Genomic DNA, 16,314 nt, shown 5'->3' with positions numbered 1-16,314 from the left:
AGATCCACAAAAAGATACTTTTCTTCCATGTGATTCTTCACAATTAATAATGAAAGATCAGGATCACTTTGCTTAGCTGGCCCCAATTCTCAATTTTCTCTGAATTCAGTGTCCAGCCCTCTTCTTTATCCTTATCTGTAGACACTTTGTTAAAGGAAATTCCTTGTTTTAATAGTGCTTCAGAAAATTGGAAACATTCATGGTCCAATGTCTCTGGAATCCTATCCTGTTTGGCAAGTAAGTGAAGAGCAGGCTGCAAAATTTTTCTCACCAAATTATCTAAGGGAAAACAGGCACAATGATTATAATCTAACTCTTTTTGATGAACTGTAACTTAAAATCTAGGCAAAATCCATTCTCAGCAGTTTTCCCCAATAAGGCTTGTTGGTTTTTTATTATGGTTTTAAAACTGAGTTGTTTCTATAAACCATGGTATGTCTCCTCTGTTACTCCCTTTCTTTCTTTTAGGCAATCTTTACTTTCAATTCCCACTGGCATACAAGCCATGTATTTGAATCATTCCTATGTTATTAATATGGGCTTGAGCCTAACATGCTGTCACTAAAAAGCACCCCCTTTTTAATACAAAGTTGAATAGTGATTAAGCAATGACAGTATGCCTGGGGAAACTTGATGCTGGGAGAATGGACAGAATACTGAGAATCTCTGATACCCTGCAGTCAGGGTGTGGGCAGGTTCCCACCAGCTCATTCTCACCCCTTTACCTCCCACCATATGCCCTAAGACTTCCTGACTCCCACAGCTCCCAGATCACTGCCAATCCTACCTTTTCCTCAAGCTGGTCACAGATGAACTGTGACCCCAGACCTCAAGTCCAAGCTAAGGCAATTAGATCCATTTTGTACTTGGTGGGAGCGAACATGAGCAGGACATGAAGCCTGGCAGCCAGCATGCATACTAACACACTGGCTCTCAGCAAACTTCCCCAGTTTCCTTCCCTTCTTTAACCTCATCACCTCCTCTCTCTAGACAGGGACTCTCATGGGCTAAGTCAAAAGAACTGGTTGATCCTAGAAAGTCAGATAATTTGACAGAAGTATTTTACAGATCAATTCTATGGTTTTTACTTTTAACCTAACTCCCATCTCTGAAAGGCTGACAATGGAACTTGAAATGGCATCAGATACACCGAGGGAAGTGAACCAAAGGGAAAGTTTGGGTTACTTGGTATCTGATTCTAGCCACTTAGGATTTTAGAGGAAAACCTTAGAGGACATCCCATTTATGAGGGCTGAGTGTCTAACGTTAGCTCCTCTGGACTATCCACTGCTCCACAATTAGCATGTTTCCATGTTTCTGTTTAAGCTGTTTCCATGTTTCTGTTTAAGCTGTTCTCTCTGACCATATAGGCCATTTTTGCCTGCATGATGGAGTTTTACCCAAAGCCCATACTGAACGTCATCTGCTTTCAGTAGGTAGCCATGCAGAGACTGCTAGTTACCTATCAAGTGTTGATTCTCTTCTTTATCTGGAGCTACAGACTGTAGCCTTGTGACCAGTAATCACAGAGCACATCATGGAGGAAGAAATAAGAATCAAAAAAAGTCCTTGCTCAGGACTCTGCTTTCTCACTTGACTTAACATGCACCCTTTTAGCAAATATGTATTAAATGACTTGTTTTATTTATTAGTGCTGTGATATCATTTTCTTGTTATATTAATTTTTAAAATGGTATTATTAGTATGTACTAAGCTCTGGAACTAAAACCATGAATAAGAAACATTAAATGAAACATTAAACATTATAATGAAACATTAAAAGAAGACAAAGAAAAGAGGAAACTACCCAGGAAGTGGTAAGTTCTTTGACACAGTGAGAACTGGACATTGTCTTCCACCTAGAAGAACATGAACCTAAATCATCAGGCTAAGGATGTGACACTGAGTCTCAATAAAAGGTTAGGTGAACTGGAAGTGTCTGTTTGCATAGCAGATACTCAAAGTGCAAAGGCTCAGGAATTAGTGAGGGAAAAGAAAATGAAGACACAAGGCTAGTGGGTCTATAGGCCTAATTATGCTACAATTATTAGTTACTTAAGGCATGAGAGGAAAAGTCAGAGAGGGAATGTTCAGCTAGGCAAATCAAAAACAAAGAAATAAGGTGATCTATTCATCACATTACATGACAGTGACTTAGCATTACCCTCATCCAGCACTGAATTTCCTGCCAGTCTTTGCATGACTGTGTCCCACCTTTTACTCTAGATAGTTGTGAAACTAAGATACCTGTAACTCCAAAATAGGTTGCCTGTTACATTAACTGAAATCCTGCTTTGGCTGTTCATATTTTGTCTGTTTGTTTCCCCTCTGGCTGGCTTCATTTGATAACCTGGGCTTATGACTCTACATGCCTAGTCCTGAGAAAAATATTCTAGTAACACCAGCAGGCTCAGACATATATTATTCATCCAAGATTCTGTCTGAACTTTTTGTTGTTGTTGCCAGTCCTAGGACTTGGTTTAGGGGCCTGGACATTGTCCCTGAGCTTTTCTGCTCAAGACTAGTGCTCTACCACTTTGAGCCACAGTGTTATTTCCAGATTTTTGGTAGTTAATGGGCGATAAAGAGTGTCACAGACTTTCATGCCCAGCCAGGTTTTGAACTGGGATCCTCAGATCTCAGCCTCCTGAGTAGTGAAGATACAGGTGTGAGCCACTGACACCTGGAAGCAAGCTTTTTAAAAAATGTGAACTGGGAACCAAAGCCCAAAAGCTACAGATAATTCAAGGACTTAGCAAGGTCAGAAACCCGGACATGAAGCATCATATATAAGACTTGAAATGAAAAGGCTTCTTAAGGAATGATCCAGAAAACATAAATGAATCCTGCTGGAACAGAAACCAGTACTGGAACACAGATAGCTATCCCAATAACTATGATAAGAGGCACTAACGAGCAGATTAACCTTCCTGAAACAGAAAAATAAGTGGAAAGCTAGAGGTAAATACTGAAAATGTGAAAAATGACGCTTCACTTTTTAGGATAGATGAGCAGCAATAAAATCTGATGAGTACAAACAAAATGCGAATAGGATAGGAAGATATGAGTATAGTTTTCATGTAACTCCATGACTTTTGGAAAGGCGGTGAACTTACCAACATGAATGTTATCTTTAAAGGCCACATCATGGAGCTGAAACGTCAAACGGTGGCTAAATTTTTCCTCAGTGCTAGAATCTAGGTTGAAAACATCTTTAGCTGAACAGTGAACACTATACAACACCTGAAGTGCTTTAAAAACATGCTGTCAACACACATGAAATGGAAATCATTTATGGCTTGAGCTTTCAATTTTTCTATGAGAAAACATCAAATATCTTGACACTAGAAAGTTTAACAAAAAACAATCCTCACTAAAACTAAAAACTATATTCACAATCTAATAATCTTCCCAATTCACTCATACATTAAAATGGGTTTTATTTTTAAATTACATTTGTATTTTAAATTTCATAAGATTAGATGTTCAAGATTAAAGAAACCTTCTAGAAGACAAATAATATATTAAGCACCTTTAAAATCATAATAAAATATTCCTTCTTAAGCACCCCTCTAAATATTTTCTATGAATTAGAGTCATTAATATTACTGTTTTGCTGTAACTATAAGAAAGTCTCTTTTTCCTATTAGGCCCATATCCACAGCCAGGATCCCAGCTTGGGAGTAGGATAACACTGATACTGACAGCAGACAGAAGTTGCATGGGTAGATGCCCAAGATTCAAAGTCATGTAGAGCCAGGCTTGAGTTCTTCCTTTGCCATTTACCAGCACTCTGGTTCAGGTTAAATCTAAAACATCCATTCCTCAACTGATAAATGGGAAAAACAGTACCACCTAACATTTAGAGAAAATGAGACTAAAGACTTATCACAGTCCCTGGTACATGCAACTGCTTCAAAGTACTGGCAGTGCCGCCCCCAGACATGTCACCCGTCCCTTGCATGAGTGTTCCTATTTGCAACGTGTAGCTACTGTGAGATTAGTAAAGAGTGTTTGCTAGCCAGTTAAGCTACCTCTAGTCATGGAATTAATTGTATTTAGTGACATTTTTGTATTATTAGAATATACCCCCTCATTGTCTCTGAGTTTACTTACATCTTTAATAAATTCTAACTTTCTTGGTTAAAAAAAATCTCAGTCTCCCCATCTATGTCAAATTCTCCCATATCTCTATCAGTTTTATACAATCCATGTCATTTTGACATGTTTTATCTATATTACAGAGGGTATCTCCTAGTATATGGCCTTTCCTATTTCTGCAGAAATAAAATCTTATTTGTATCTAGATAAGAGGTCATCCAGAATAAAGACTATATTTCCCAGAGCCTTTAAAGCAAATTGTGGCCATGTGATTAAAGGTAGCCAACACAATGTGAAAGGAAGGAACACACTCCATTTCTAAGTTATACTCTTAAAGGCAGGATTCCCTTCCCATCTCCCATTTTCTACTGACTAAAATATATAATTTAGGAGAATGTGAATACACAACATTTTAGGAATAGCCAAGGTAGAAATAGCATAGGCCCTAACACAAATAGAACCACTCTGGATATTACAGAAGAGAGAAATAAGTTTCTAACTTGTTTAAACTTTAATTTTGGATCTTATCTACGAAGGCAAATCTATTCTGATTTATTATTCTCATTAATTAAAAATTCTATGATGTCAAAAAATATGCCTCTCTGGGCTCACCATTATATTCCCAGAATATAGACAGAGGGACCCACACTCAATAGAGGCTGGAAATTTTTTATAAATAAGGCTGTGTTATGAACTTGGGAGCTTCAGAGAATTTAATGACTCTTTATATAACAAAATGAATCAGACTCTTCTAACTTTTCTCCCAAGAAAAACTTTATGTAGAACTTATAATTATAAAATCTAGATCTATAAAATCTATAATTATAAAATCAAAAATTATGAAATCTATAATGTATAAAATCTATAAAAATACATGATTATTTGTTACCTAACAAAATTATTAGCAGTAGAATTCAGTCCAATTGGTAGCAGTGGCTATACTAAAATATATTAGTTAAGTAATTAAACTAGAGCATTAACATACTAGATACATGTTACTAACCAACTATTTATTAACTATCTGTTATTTTAAAGATAACAGCCAAAGGGGCTCAGAATGTGGCTTAGTGGTAGAATGCTTTCCCAGCATGCATGAAGCCCTGGGTTTGATTCTTCAGTACCACATAAACAGAGAAAGCCAGAAGTGACACTGTGGCTCAAGTGGTAGAGTGCTAGTCTTGAGCAAAAGAAGCTTAGGGACAGTGCTCAGGCCCTGACCTCAAGCCTTTGGTCTGGCAAAAGAAAAAAAGCAGCTAAACTAATTTGTGCAAAAGTACTTATAAATTATAAACATGTAACATAAAAAGTGATAAAATTAAGTTCAGCATAAGCATTTATAAAAATGTATTAAATAAAATACATTCAACAAAGATATATCGTCAAATACTAACTATCAACATGGTAAGCATTTTAAAATGTTTAATTTTGAACCTAGGTTTCTAGTTTTTTCTTAACTTTGGCTGCTGCAGAAGGTTAGTTGTTCAAGGATTATTTGGGTAAGATGATGCAATGAATTATAGGAAAAAATATTTAAACTTCAGTGCATTTTCTCACATTTGCTTATTGGTGTATGTTATGAATGATGTATACTTTGCTTGATTTCATTAAAGATGTATCCAGTGTCTAAAACAATGCTGTACTTTTTTGCTAAGAGTACCATCATATTTAAGTACAATAAAAATCTCTGAATCTAAATTCCTAGTAAGCCACACAGAATCTACACAAGGAGGCTGCTCTTCTTACTGCCAATGATGAGTCTATGGGCAAAGAGCTTTGAATAAAGTATGACCATTATCCCTACCATGCACCGTATCTTCTGCTTGCCTGAATCTCATTTCAGTCTACGGGAGTTGAGAACCTGCATAAAATATATACAAAATTCCTGGAAACTGATACTAATTTTGTCAAATACTAATTCCTGATACTAATTTTCTCAAAGTTTCACTGAACTTGATCTCAGTATGCTAATTTTACAGTAAAAATATTACCTGATGTCATATGTAATTTTCCCAGGCAGGAAAAGTCCATGAGACTGTTATCTCTAATTAACCACTAAAAATAAATGGCAGTAGAGCTGTGGCTCAAGTAGTAGAGCACTTAATCTTGAATAAAAAAGCTCTGGGACAGCACCCAGGCCCTGTGTTCAAGTCCCAGAACTGTTATATATACACACACACACAGATGGAGAGAGAGAGTGAAAGAGAGAGAGACAGAGAGAGAGAGAGAGAGACAGAGAGAGAGGAAAACAAGAGTAACAAGAAAAAGGAGGACAAACACAACAGACCCTACATGTTATGTAAAGTGAGTTCGCTAAATGAGTCAATGAAAATGTGAATGAAGAAAGTGTGTCACTTACTTCAATGACTAATGCAACCATCGTTTTCCCATCAGCTTCTGGACTGGCTGGTTTGTTAAACTCCAAATTACAATAAAGCCTGCACACAGCATTTTCAAGAATAACTTCATAACAGTGCAAACAAGTTTTCCTAAAGTCAGTAATTCAAGACTTTTAGATTTTTACCTTATAATTTTTAAAACATTGGAGTTGATCTTGTATCTGAAGTACAGTGTTCACTGTGCCCTAACTACATGTGATTATGAAATAATAAAGATCATCCCACAATAAATCTATAGCTCAAAGTATTAGCAGTTTCTATTAAAAATGATGTAACATATTCTAAAATAGCAACTGAAAAATAAGGTCAATCTTATAGTATTACTTATCAACATGATTTTGACATCGTGTAAAATTTCTACTTTATAGCATCATTATGAAACAATTTTTGCTTGAGAAAAGATTATTCTGTCTCAAAATCTGTTATTATGTGGTATCTAGGGATATCACAATTTTTCCATGGGAATTTTTTAATGTTAAATTTTATTAGGATTTGTTTTATTTTTCTTTTAAAGTAAAAATGCTGAATCATCTGACTTAAAACTTCCAGTGCTCACTTGCAATGCTGCCATGGGAGAAATGACTCATGTGGGTTAATAAGAACAGATGCGATGGAGCTGGGAATATGTCTAGTGGTAGAGTGCTTGCTTTGCATGCATTAAACACTGGGTTCAATTCCTCAGTACCACATAAACAGAAAAATCTGGGAGTGGAGCTGTGGCTCAAGTGGTAGAGTGCTAGCCTTGAACAAAAAGAAGCCAGGGACAGTGCTCAGGCTCTGAGCCCAATCCCCAGGACAAGAAAAAAAAAGAAAAGAACAGATGCTAAGAGGAATGGTGGGTAAATGCAGCCATAATACTCAGTGTACATATGTGAAAACAGAAGTAGGTTACTTGAGGGATGTGTGACATTGGAATAAATAGGAGGAGAGGATGAGGAAAGGGATAACACTGATCGAGATGAATTGTATTCATAAACTGACATATTGAATTGAAGCCCCTTTGTGTATCTATTCAAAGATGATAAAAATTTAAAACAAGAATAGATAGTAATTCAAAATATAAATGGTAACTTGGAGTAAGTGAAGTTATGAAGGCATTGCATCTGTAGTAACTTAAAGAAGGAAAAGTGGGGAGAAATTGGATTCTCATATGACTTATATCATACAGGAACTCAAAACAACACACACACACACACACACACACACACACACACACACGGCTAGGAGCCGATGGCTCATACCTGTAATCCTAGTTACTCAGGAGTCTGAAATCTGAGGATCACAGTTCAAAGACAACCCAGGCAGGAAAGTCCATGAGACTCTTATCGCCAATAAACTACCCCTCCCCCCAAACTAGAAGTGTAACTGTGGCTCAAGTGGTGTATCACTAGCCTTGAGCAAAAAAGCTCAGGTCCTGAGTTCAAGCCAAAGACTGGTGCAAAAAAATAAAAAAAAAAAAACACCAAAAAACCCACACAGGTATACATACAATTTCCTAGTAGCACCCTATTTAAGTTTTGAGATGAGATTACATTTCAGTAAAACACTGTCATGTTATCTTAGGAGTTTTAACTCAATTATAAGTAGTGCTCCACGTATATAAACATAAATAAAGCAAGCATTGTATTTAAAGCTTTTTAAATAATATTATAGTAAAAATATTTTAAGTCAATTCAAGCTATCTATATTAACTGTCTTTTTCCATATACTGCCCAGGTCTGAAGAATAACTGAATAAATTTCTCAGGTAAAAATCTATTTCTTAGTTGGGCACCAGGGTAGTGCATGCCTGTAATCCTAGCTTCTCAGGAGGCTGATATCTAAGGATCGCAGTTTGAAGCCAGCCTGGGGAAGGAAAGTCCGTGAGACTCTTACCTCCAATAAACTACTCAAAAAAGCCAGAAGTGGCAATGTGGATCAAGTGGTAGAGAACTTTCTTTGAGCAAAAGAAGCTCAAGGACATCACTGAGGCCCAGAGTTCAAGCCCCAGGACTGGAAAATAAAGCCTTCTTATTTTTTATTAGATAATTAATAAGACAAGCATTCGCTAGTAATTAACAGCACAATATAATATAATACTTATATAATAATAAAGGAGAAACCACAAAATTTCCTTTAAGTATGGGTGTGTGCATGAGTGTATATGTGTGTGTGTGTGTGTGTCTCAATGCCTGATAACTGACAAGAGAATGATAATTAGGAACTCCAGAATTTAGTATTAATAGTGTTGGTGTAACTAATCATGTGGTCCAGAACTGTGAATGTCAAGTCAGCTTGAATTAATCCCACTAAAATTACTAAAAGAAATATAATTTTTCTTCATGTGCTATTCTGTGACAAACTGCTTACCGGAATTTGTAGTAAAACCAAAGTTGAGCATAAGTTGTTACAAGGTAACTACGCTGTCCATCTCCTACATTGCATTCCAAAGTAAATACATGAACATTCTATATTAAATTGAAAATAATATTTGAAAATTTACAACATGTAAATTGAACTGTAGCAAGAAAAATGTGCATAAAATGTTAACATTTGAGTTTTCAGAAACCAAAATATGAAAAATGTATTATTAAAAACAAGACAATTGTTACTGCATCTACATCAATCAAAATCTATTCATTAAAGGCAAGTAATCATGACACATGATTGTAATCATAGCTACTCAGGAAGCTGAGCTCTGAGAACAAGAGAATCACAGTTTAAGGCTAGAGTAGGCAGAAAAGACTCAGAGATTCCATGTCCAAAATGAGCAGTAGGAAGCAGGGTCTAGCTGGCAGAGGAGCTGCCCAGAAAGCTCAAGGCTCTGAGATCCAACCTTAACACTACAAAAAAATAAAACACAAAACCAAAACCTGTTGGGAGCCAAACGTGCAGCTAAATTCTTCCTGACCTCTGGCTCTGTTTTCAAGGACGTGCAAGGACATGGCTTAATGGAAAATCAGAAATGCTTTACTATGTCTACCATGAGTCCATTCTTATGTTAACCAACCTCATCCTGTCTTAGCTATGTTGGGTATTGCTAACTCCAAGCCTTTTTGTGTTCTGGAATTTTAAGCCTATGCTATTTCCTGGTTTTCAAACTGTATATAACCTGGAAGTTAAGAATAAACCTGGCTGCAGTCTTGAGTTACAATCTTAAATTGCAGACCTCCCGAACCCCATACTTCGCCTCTTGTCTTTTTTCTCTTGTCTTGTGTTTTTCCTTTTCTTTAATCCTTGCTCCCCTCATTCAGGATCCTCTTTTTGCTGCTGGCTGGCTCCGGCAGAGTGGTGCCCGAACAGGGACCTGAACACCTGGGACGACGGCAGAGGACCCCGCTCAGGTAAGGACATCCGATCACTTGGGAAGGAGAGTGGGAGAGAAAAAGATCGTCGGGAGTAAGAAATTATGGGACTAAGTAAAGGCTGCATGCTATAGGAGCAGGCCCCCCAAAGGCATGCTTCATGCCCAGGCAGTGAAAGTTGGCCAAAGTCACTTAGAACGTTTCTTTCACTTTATTGAAGAAGCATGCCCCCAGTTCCCGGAGGAAGGAACCAATAACTTAGAAACTTGGCAGAAAATTGAAAAAAAGATTCAGGAACATTATGACGCAAATGGCCCTAAGAAAACCCCAGTAGATGCTATTATTCTTTGGTATCTGGTCCGAGATTGCTTAGATCCTAGACATGAACAGATTAAATTCAATCAGTCAATTGGAAAAACTGAACAGGGACCTGATGAGTGTTGCCCAGCCCCAGGAGTGTATGCTGCTGCCTGGGAAGAGCTGAGAAAATTAATAACATCTGAACCCAATGGGATAGATATTAAGGAAGACTCAGATGGCTCAGACACTGAGGAAAAATTATGCAATGAGCCTACTAAAGATAGATTGACCCATGTTGAGAATATGTTTAAATCAGTTATAGCTCTATTGTCACAGCTTCATCCAGAACAACAAACTACTTTAAAGGTAGATATTGGTGAGCCCCCACCGACAGTCCTGGCAGACTTACAGCTCTCCTAGGAGCAGGCTGCTCACAGAGGGGAGACACCTGAGGCTAGGGAAATGCTAACACCACCAAGGTAACTTCTCCTGACCGAGCTCTCTACTTCCATCCACCACGACAATGACAGGTTTGAAACCCCAACCAGGGTGAGTGACCATTACCCTGGAGCTTGGATTTTCCATAAAGCCACTGGGCTAGGTCAAGGAGATCAGCTATTGTGGGTGTTTGGAGTCAACTGATCTCTGGTTCAGCTCTGCTGGTCACTCATCAAGTGGGGGACAGTCTAAAATGCTTCAGGAAAGCTGCTCAAGCTTGAGCCCAATCTTACATATTTGGAATATTTTGCAGGACTTACCTAACTTCTATGAGCACTCAGGCAGATGAAGTTCTCTCTGTCTCTTTTTCTGCCTCTCTCTAAACTCTACCTGCCTGCCTGTAACATAGGATGGGCTAGTGCTAGCTTCCAAAGGTACCAATATTTGTTTAACATCTGCTTTGAAAGACTCAAAGAAAGGTTTTCTATTCTTGTTATTGATGTTAAGTTTGGAGACTCAGTCAAATTCTGCTTGTTTGGCTAAATCGTAAGTTTTCCCTAGCATTGAGCACATCGTCGACAATAGGATTGGTTGGAGTGGAAGCCTGCCCATCCCCCCAGGTGACAGGCATGGCAAATTTCCTGAAGGCTGGGCAAGAACTTGGAGTTTCCAGCTCCCAGTAACCCTGCCCCCACTCTGAACTCTCTGTAACTGTGGCCTTGCAGTTCAAAGGTGCCTTGCAATTTAAATGCTGGAAGGTGAAGGTGTCTTGCTGTGAGCTTGCAGTCTGTGTCTCCCACCTCCTGGACCTTTTCTGGTCATAGCATCCGTCTTCACCTCCCCATGGGAGCTGAACTGGTTTCTCAAAATGTGGCTTCTCGGATAATCTGTGAAAATTTTGGTTTGCTGGAATTTTTTTTTTTTTTTTTACTATCTAACCACGTGGTTCTAGAATATAGGCAAAATAATATCATTTGCCACTGGAATTCCAGAAAACTTACATGGCCAATTTAAGAACAATTCTAAGCGCTCCCCAAAGCTTGTGCACACTGTCTGAATGTGTCTGTCTGTCTGTCTATGTCTACCTGTTGGTAAAACTTAAAAACAAAACAAAAAACAGGTTTCAAACCCAAACTGATCATGTTTTGGTGCAAGCAAATGTGTCTAAGAAAAACTCCAAAAGGTTCTAGTCAAGTGTACATCTAATCCTGACAATTCTTTGATATAGACTAAGATTTTGCTTCTCTATTTTTTTCTTTTTTTCCCTATGCTCTCATAAACTCTTTAACATCAAGGGACCAGAGTCATTTTGGAACAACTGCACAAATGTGACTGTTAACCTAAATTTTCCTGACCCAAAATTAACATTTTGCTTTATAGAATGCAGGTTGACATGTGTGCTGAGTGGACCATGGCAGTCTGTGGCTACAGGAAGCTGCCTCCACAGTTGGCTCCCAAACTGCCTGATTTTCTCAGGCAATCTAGGAGTCCTGTGAGGATTTTGACAGGCCCAGGCTGTCAAAGGCTACTACCCTGGCTCTGCCTGCCCCACAATTAGAGTTGGGTTTATAGCAGGCCTATCATGACAGAGTTGCAACCGAGACTTATTCCAAAGTTAAAAGCATCAGAGTTGTGTTTGGTGACCACAGGGTTGCATTGGGGTAGCATTGGTGTCTTCTCCTTCCATGACTCAGAAACTGTCCTGGCTGCTACAGAGAGCAGACTTGGTTGGCCTTCAATCTGTGTGGATTTTGTGACTAGGAAGATGGTTAAAAGCCCAAGCCTTCTAAAATCTGTTTAAAAATGCCTTTAACCAGTCTGTGTAGAAATTTATAGGCAACCAGCAGGAGGTGTCACAGCCTGTCCAGAGGACTCTCTGAGATGCCTCTACAGCCTTATTCAGATACAACCCATCTCTCCTGCTGGCCTGCTAATTTGGGATGGAAGACACAGCCACTTCAGATCCACTGAAGCTGAGACTTTTATTGGTATTCATTTGTTTTCTCTTTCACGTGCCAGTAAGGTAAGGTTAAATAATATGATTTGATTTAATGGCACATGGATCTCATTCAGTCCGCTGTTCTTTAAGTGTTACAGCAGAACTCTGGCAAGTATTTGTTGGTCATATTTTAGGTCCTTATTATTTTACTAGTCAAAAATTACAGATTAAGACTTCTCATTTGAGTACTTTACATGATTTTCAAAAAATTTCTGGGAGATATTAATTGGCTTCACCCTTATCTTAAATTATCCACAGCTGAATTAAAACCCTTATTTGATCTATTAAAGGGGGACACTAACCCAACATCTCCCAGAGAAATGACAACTGAAGCAGCTAAAGCCTTAAGCATAGTAAATTCTGCCATTTCTTCCCAACATATAAATTATATTGATTACTCACTCCCTTGGGAAGCATATATTTTAACTACACCTCATTCTCCAACAGTGGTCCTCTGGCAGAAGGGACCCCTTTTATGGCTTTCCTTGCCTGCTACTCCTTCAAAAGTGTTAACTCCCTAATATAAATTGGTGGCCACCTTAGTTCCATATGTGCCATGTGGAATCTTGTAAGTATCTTGGATGAGATCCACAGGTTATTTACATCCCCTATACTTTACAACAGCAAGAATGGCTTTATATTCATTGTGACTCCTGGGCCATTGCTTGGGCCAATTTTATGGGCACAATTTCACATCATTGTCCCTCCAACAAATTACTTCACTTTGCCTCTTCTTACCATTAAGTGACGGCAATGCTATTATAGATAAGGCTACTCAAATTTTTCTCACTCAAATTGACTTAGCAAAGCAATCACATGCTGCCCACCATCAAAACAGTCATGCCTTAGGTCAGCATTTTCAAATCACATGTGAGGTGGCTCGTCAAATTGTAAAAACTTGTCCCAACTGTACTACCTTCCTACTTGTGCCCTCCAATGGCATTAACCCTGGAGGCTTAGTGGCCAACCATGTTTGGCAAATGGATGTTACCCACATTCCCTCTTTTGGAAGACTGTGCTTTGTCCATGTTACCATAGACACTTACTCTAATTTTATTATGGCTACTCCTCTTATCGGGGAAGCTAGCAAACATTGTATCTCCCATGCCTTATGCTGCTTTGCTACTATGGGACTTCCTAAGCATATTAAAACTGATAACGGTCCAGGATATGTTGGATGAGCTTTTCAAACTTTTTGCAAATCTTACCAAATTGTTTACTTTACAGGAATTCCCTATTATTCTCAAGGTCAAGGAATTGTTGAACGGGCCAATGTTGTTAAAACACCAAATTTCTAAATTAAAAAGGGGGGAATTATACCTCCTCTCTCCTGTTAATATTTTCTCTCATGCTTTATTCATACTGAATTTTTAAAATTTGGACTGTAATGGTCTTTCTGAAGCACAGCGGTTCTGGGAAAAGAGACAGCAAAGAGCTTTTGCCCAACTTCAGTGGAAAGATCCTTTAACAGGCATGGGCCCGAACCAATAATGACATGTCGAGGACATGTCTGTCTTTTTCACAGAATGAAAATGACACCCGCTTGCTACCTGAGCATTGTGTTCAGATTGTGGAAACTCATCAGAATGGTACAAGCACTGACCCACTGGGCTTACGTGCCAGATCCACCGATTGTGCACCCTGCAACTTGGGAAGGAGCTGAGGTGTTCGTCCATGTTAGCAGATCAGCATATGGTACAGCTCCAGATCCTTCTGTCCAACATGTTAAAATGGGAGATTTTGCAGCTTCTAGCATTGGAACCCCTTTATGTTTCACAACTGACTCCAACAGTTATATTCCAGGCTGCACTGTAATGTGATTCATAAATCATAGAATTTGGATTCCTGATAACAGTCAAGTATATAATATACAAATGACTTTATTGCCTACTGGTTTCCCTGTACATGCTAATTCTACATCATCCTTCACGATACCTCTCTGCATCAACTCTTCTCAAATTGTAGAATCCACAGGAGAAATGTATCCCATAAAGTGTAGATATGATCATCCTTTTATAACCAATATTTCAGGAACTAATTCTTAATTGATGGATTGGTCCAAAGCCAATCTCACCAACAAGTACACCCAGGTCTGTGGTGGATGAATGGACACCCTCAATGTCATGTCTGGATGTTAGTGGCTCCCCTAAGTAATATCTCCTGGTCCACTTCTTCTTCTTTAAAAAATATTATGAGTTGTGTAACACCTCCTTATGCCATTATGTATGGACCTTTTAATATTTCTATAGGAGCCATGTATTTCAATGTTACTTGTACTAACTGTTCCTTTACAAATTGCTTGTATAGTGGTCTTACTGATTCTGTAATTGTTATTAAGCAGCCTCCATTTGTCATGTTTCCTGTGAACATATCTGAAGCTTGGTATGAAGAAACAGGTATTCAAGTGTTGAAACATTTAAAAGAGCTCATGCGCCCTAGACGATTTATAGGGCTATTGATAGCAGGCATTGTAGCCTTTATTTCCTTAGCTGCCTCTGCTGCAGCAGCTACTGTGGCTTTAACACAAAGTGTGCAGACAGCTCACTATGTTAATCAGCTTGCTCATAATACTACCCAAGCCCTGCACTTTCAAGGCAGGATTGATGATAAGGTAGAACAAAAATTAGAAGCATTGTATGAATCTGTGTTGTCTCTGGGAGAACAAATTTGTGCTTTACAAACTTTGCAACAGGTGCTCTGTCATGCTGGGTTTGACTTTATCTGTGTGACCCTCCATAAATATAATGGGTCGAGCTATCCTTGGGAACAAGTTGTAGCACATCTAAATGGTATTTGGCACCATAATAATTTGTCCTTAGATCTCTTTCAACTCCATAGGCAAATAGCTGGACTAGAACAAGCTCTACCTCTGGACTCTGAAGTGGCAGAAACAGCAAAAGAACTGTTTGAACAACTTCAACAATTTACCCCTTCCTTGACTAATGTTAAGGGGCTGCTAATGACATTGCTCGGCCCAGGGATACTTTTGCTGATGGTTTTCCTTTGCCTTCCTTGCATTGTATGCATATTGCAAAACTCTTTCATGAGTTTAGCCAGTCAGCTGCATAAGGTCAAGCTCCAAGTAAATGAATTTTCCCCGGAGAGGAACTGCAGCCAGAGACGGGTTTGAGGGCCAGGCCAGTTTGACCAACCTAAGACAGGGCCTACAGCTTTGCTCTGAAGAAGTTCCCAATGACAGGTAAGGCAGGCAGGGTGACCCACCTGACCTAAGACAGGCGGGTTCGCTTCTTTAAACAAAGATGGGGGAGTTGTCGGGAGCCAAACTTGCAGCTAAATTCTTCCTGACCTCTAGCTCTGTTTTCAAGGACGTGCAAGGACATGGCTTAATGGAAAATCGGAAATGCTTTACTATGTCTGCCATGAGTCCATTCTTATGTTAACCAACCTTATCCTGTCTTAGCTCCCATCAGGTATTGCTCTGGGGTTCCATTTTTATGTTAACCAACCTCATCTTAGCCATGTCAGGTATTGCTAACTCCAAGCCTTTTTGTGTTCTGGAATTTTAAGCCTATGCTATTTCCTGGTTTTCAAACTGCATATAACCTGGAAGTTAAGAATAAACCTGGCTACAGTCTTGAGTTACAATCTTAAATTGCAGACCTCCCGAACCCCATACTTCGCCTCTTGTCTTTTTTCTCTTGTCTTGTATTTTTCCTTTTCTTTAATCCTTGCCCGCCTCATTCAGGATCCCCTTTTCGCTGCTGGCTGGCTCCGGCAAAAACCCAGGGGCTCGGAATGTGGACTAGTGGCAAGAGTGCTTGCCTTGTGTACATGAA

At 38.9% G+C, this 16,314-nt stretch overlaps 1 pseudogene; it reads right to left on the bottom strand.

Moving 5' to 3' along the window:
* Nucleotides 1–16,314, bottom strand: part of LOC125367579 — a 32,392-nt pseudogene that overhangs the window by 14,026 nt on the left and 2,052 nt on the right.

This window comes from Perognathus longimembris, chromosome 19 (genome assembly GCF_023159225.1).
Source record: "Perognathus longimembris pacificus isolate PPM17 chromosome 19, ASM2315922v1, whole genome shotgun sequence".
Lineage (NCBI taxonomy): Eukaryota > Metazoa > Chordata > Mammalia > Rodentia > Heteromyidae > Perognathus > Perognathus longimembris.
This window is presented reverse-complemented; position numbering and strand designations above follow the sequence as displayed.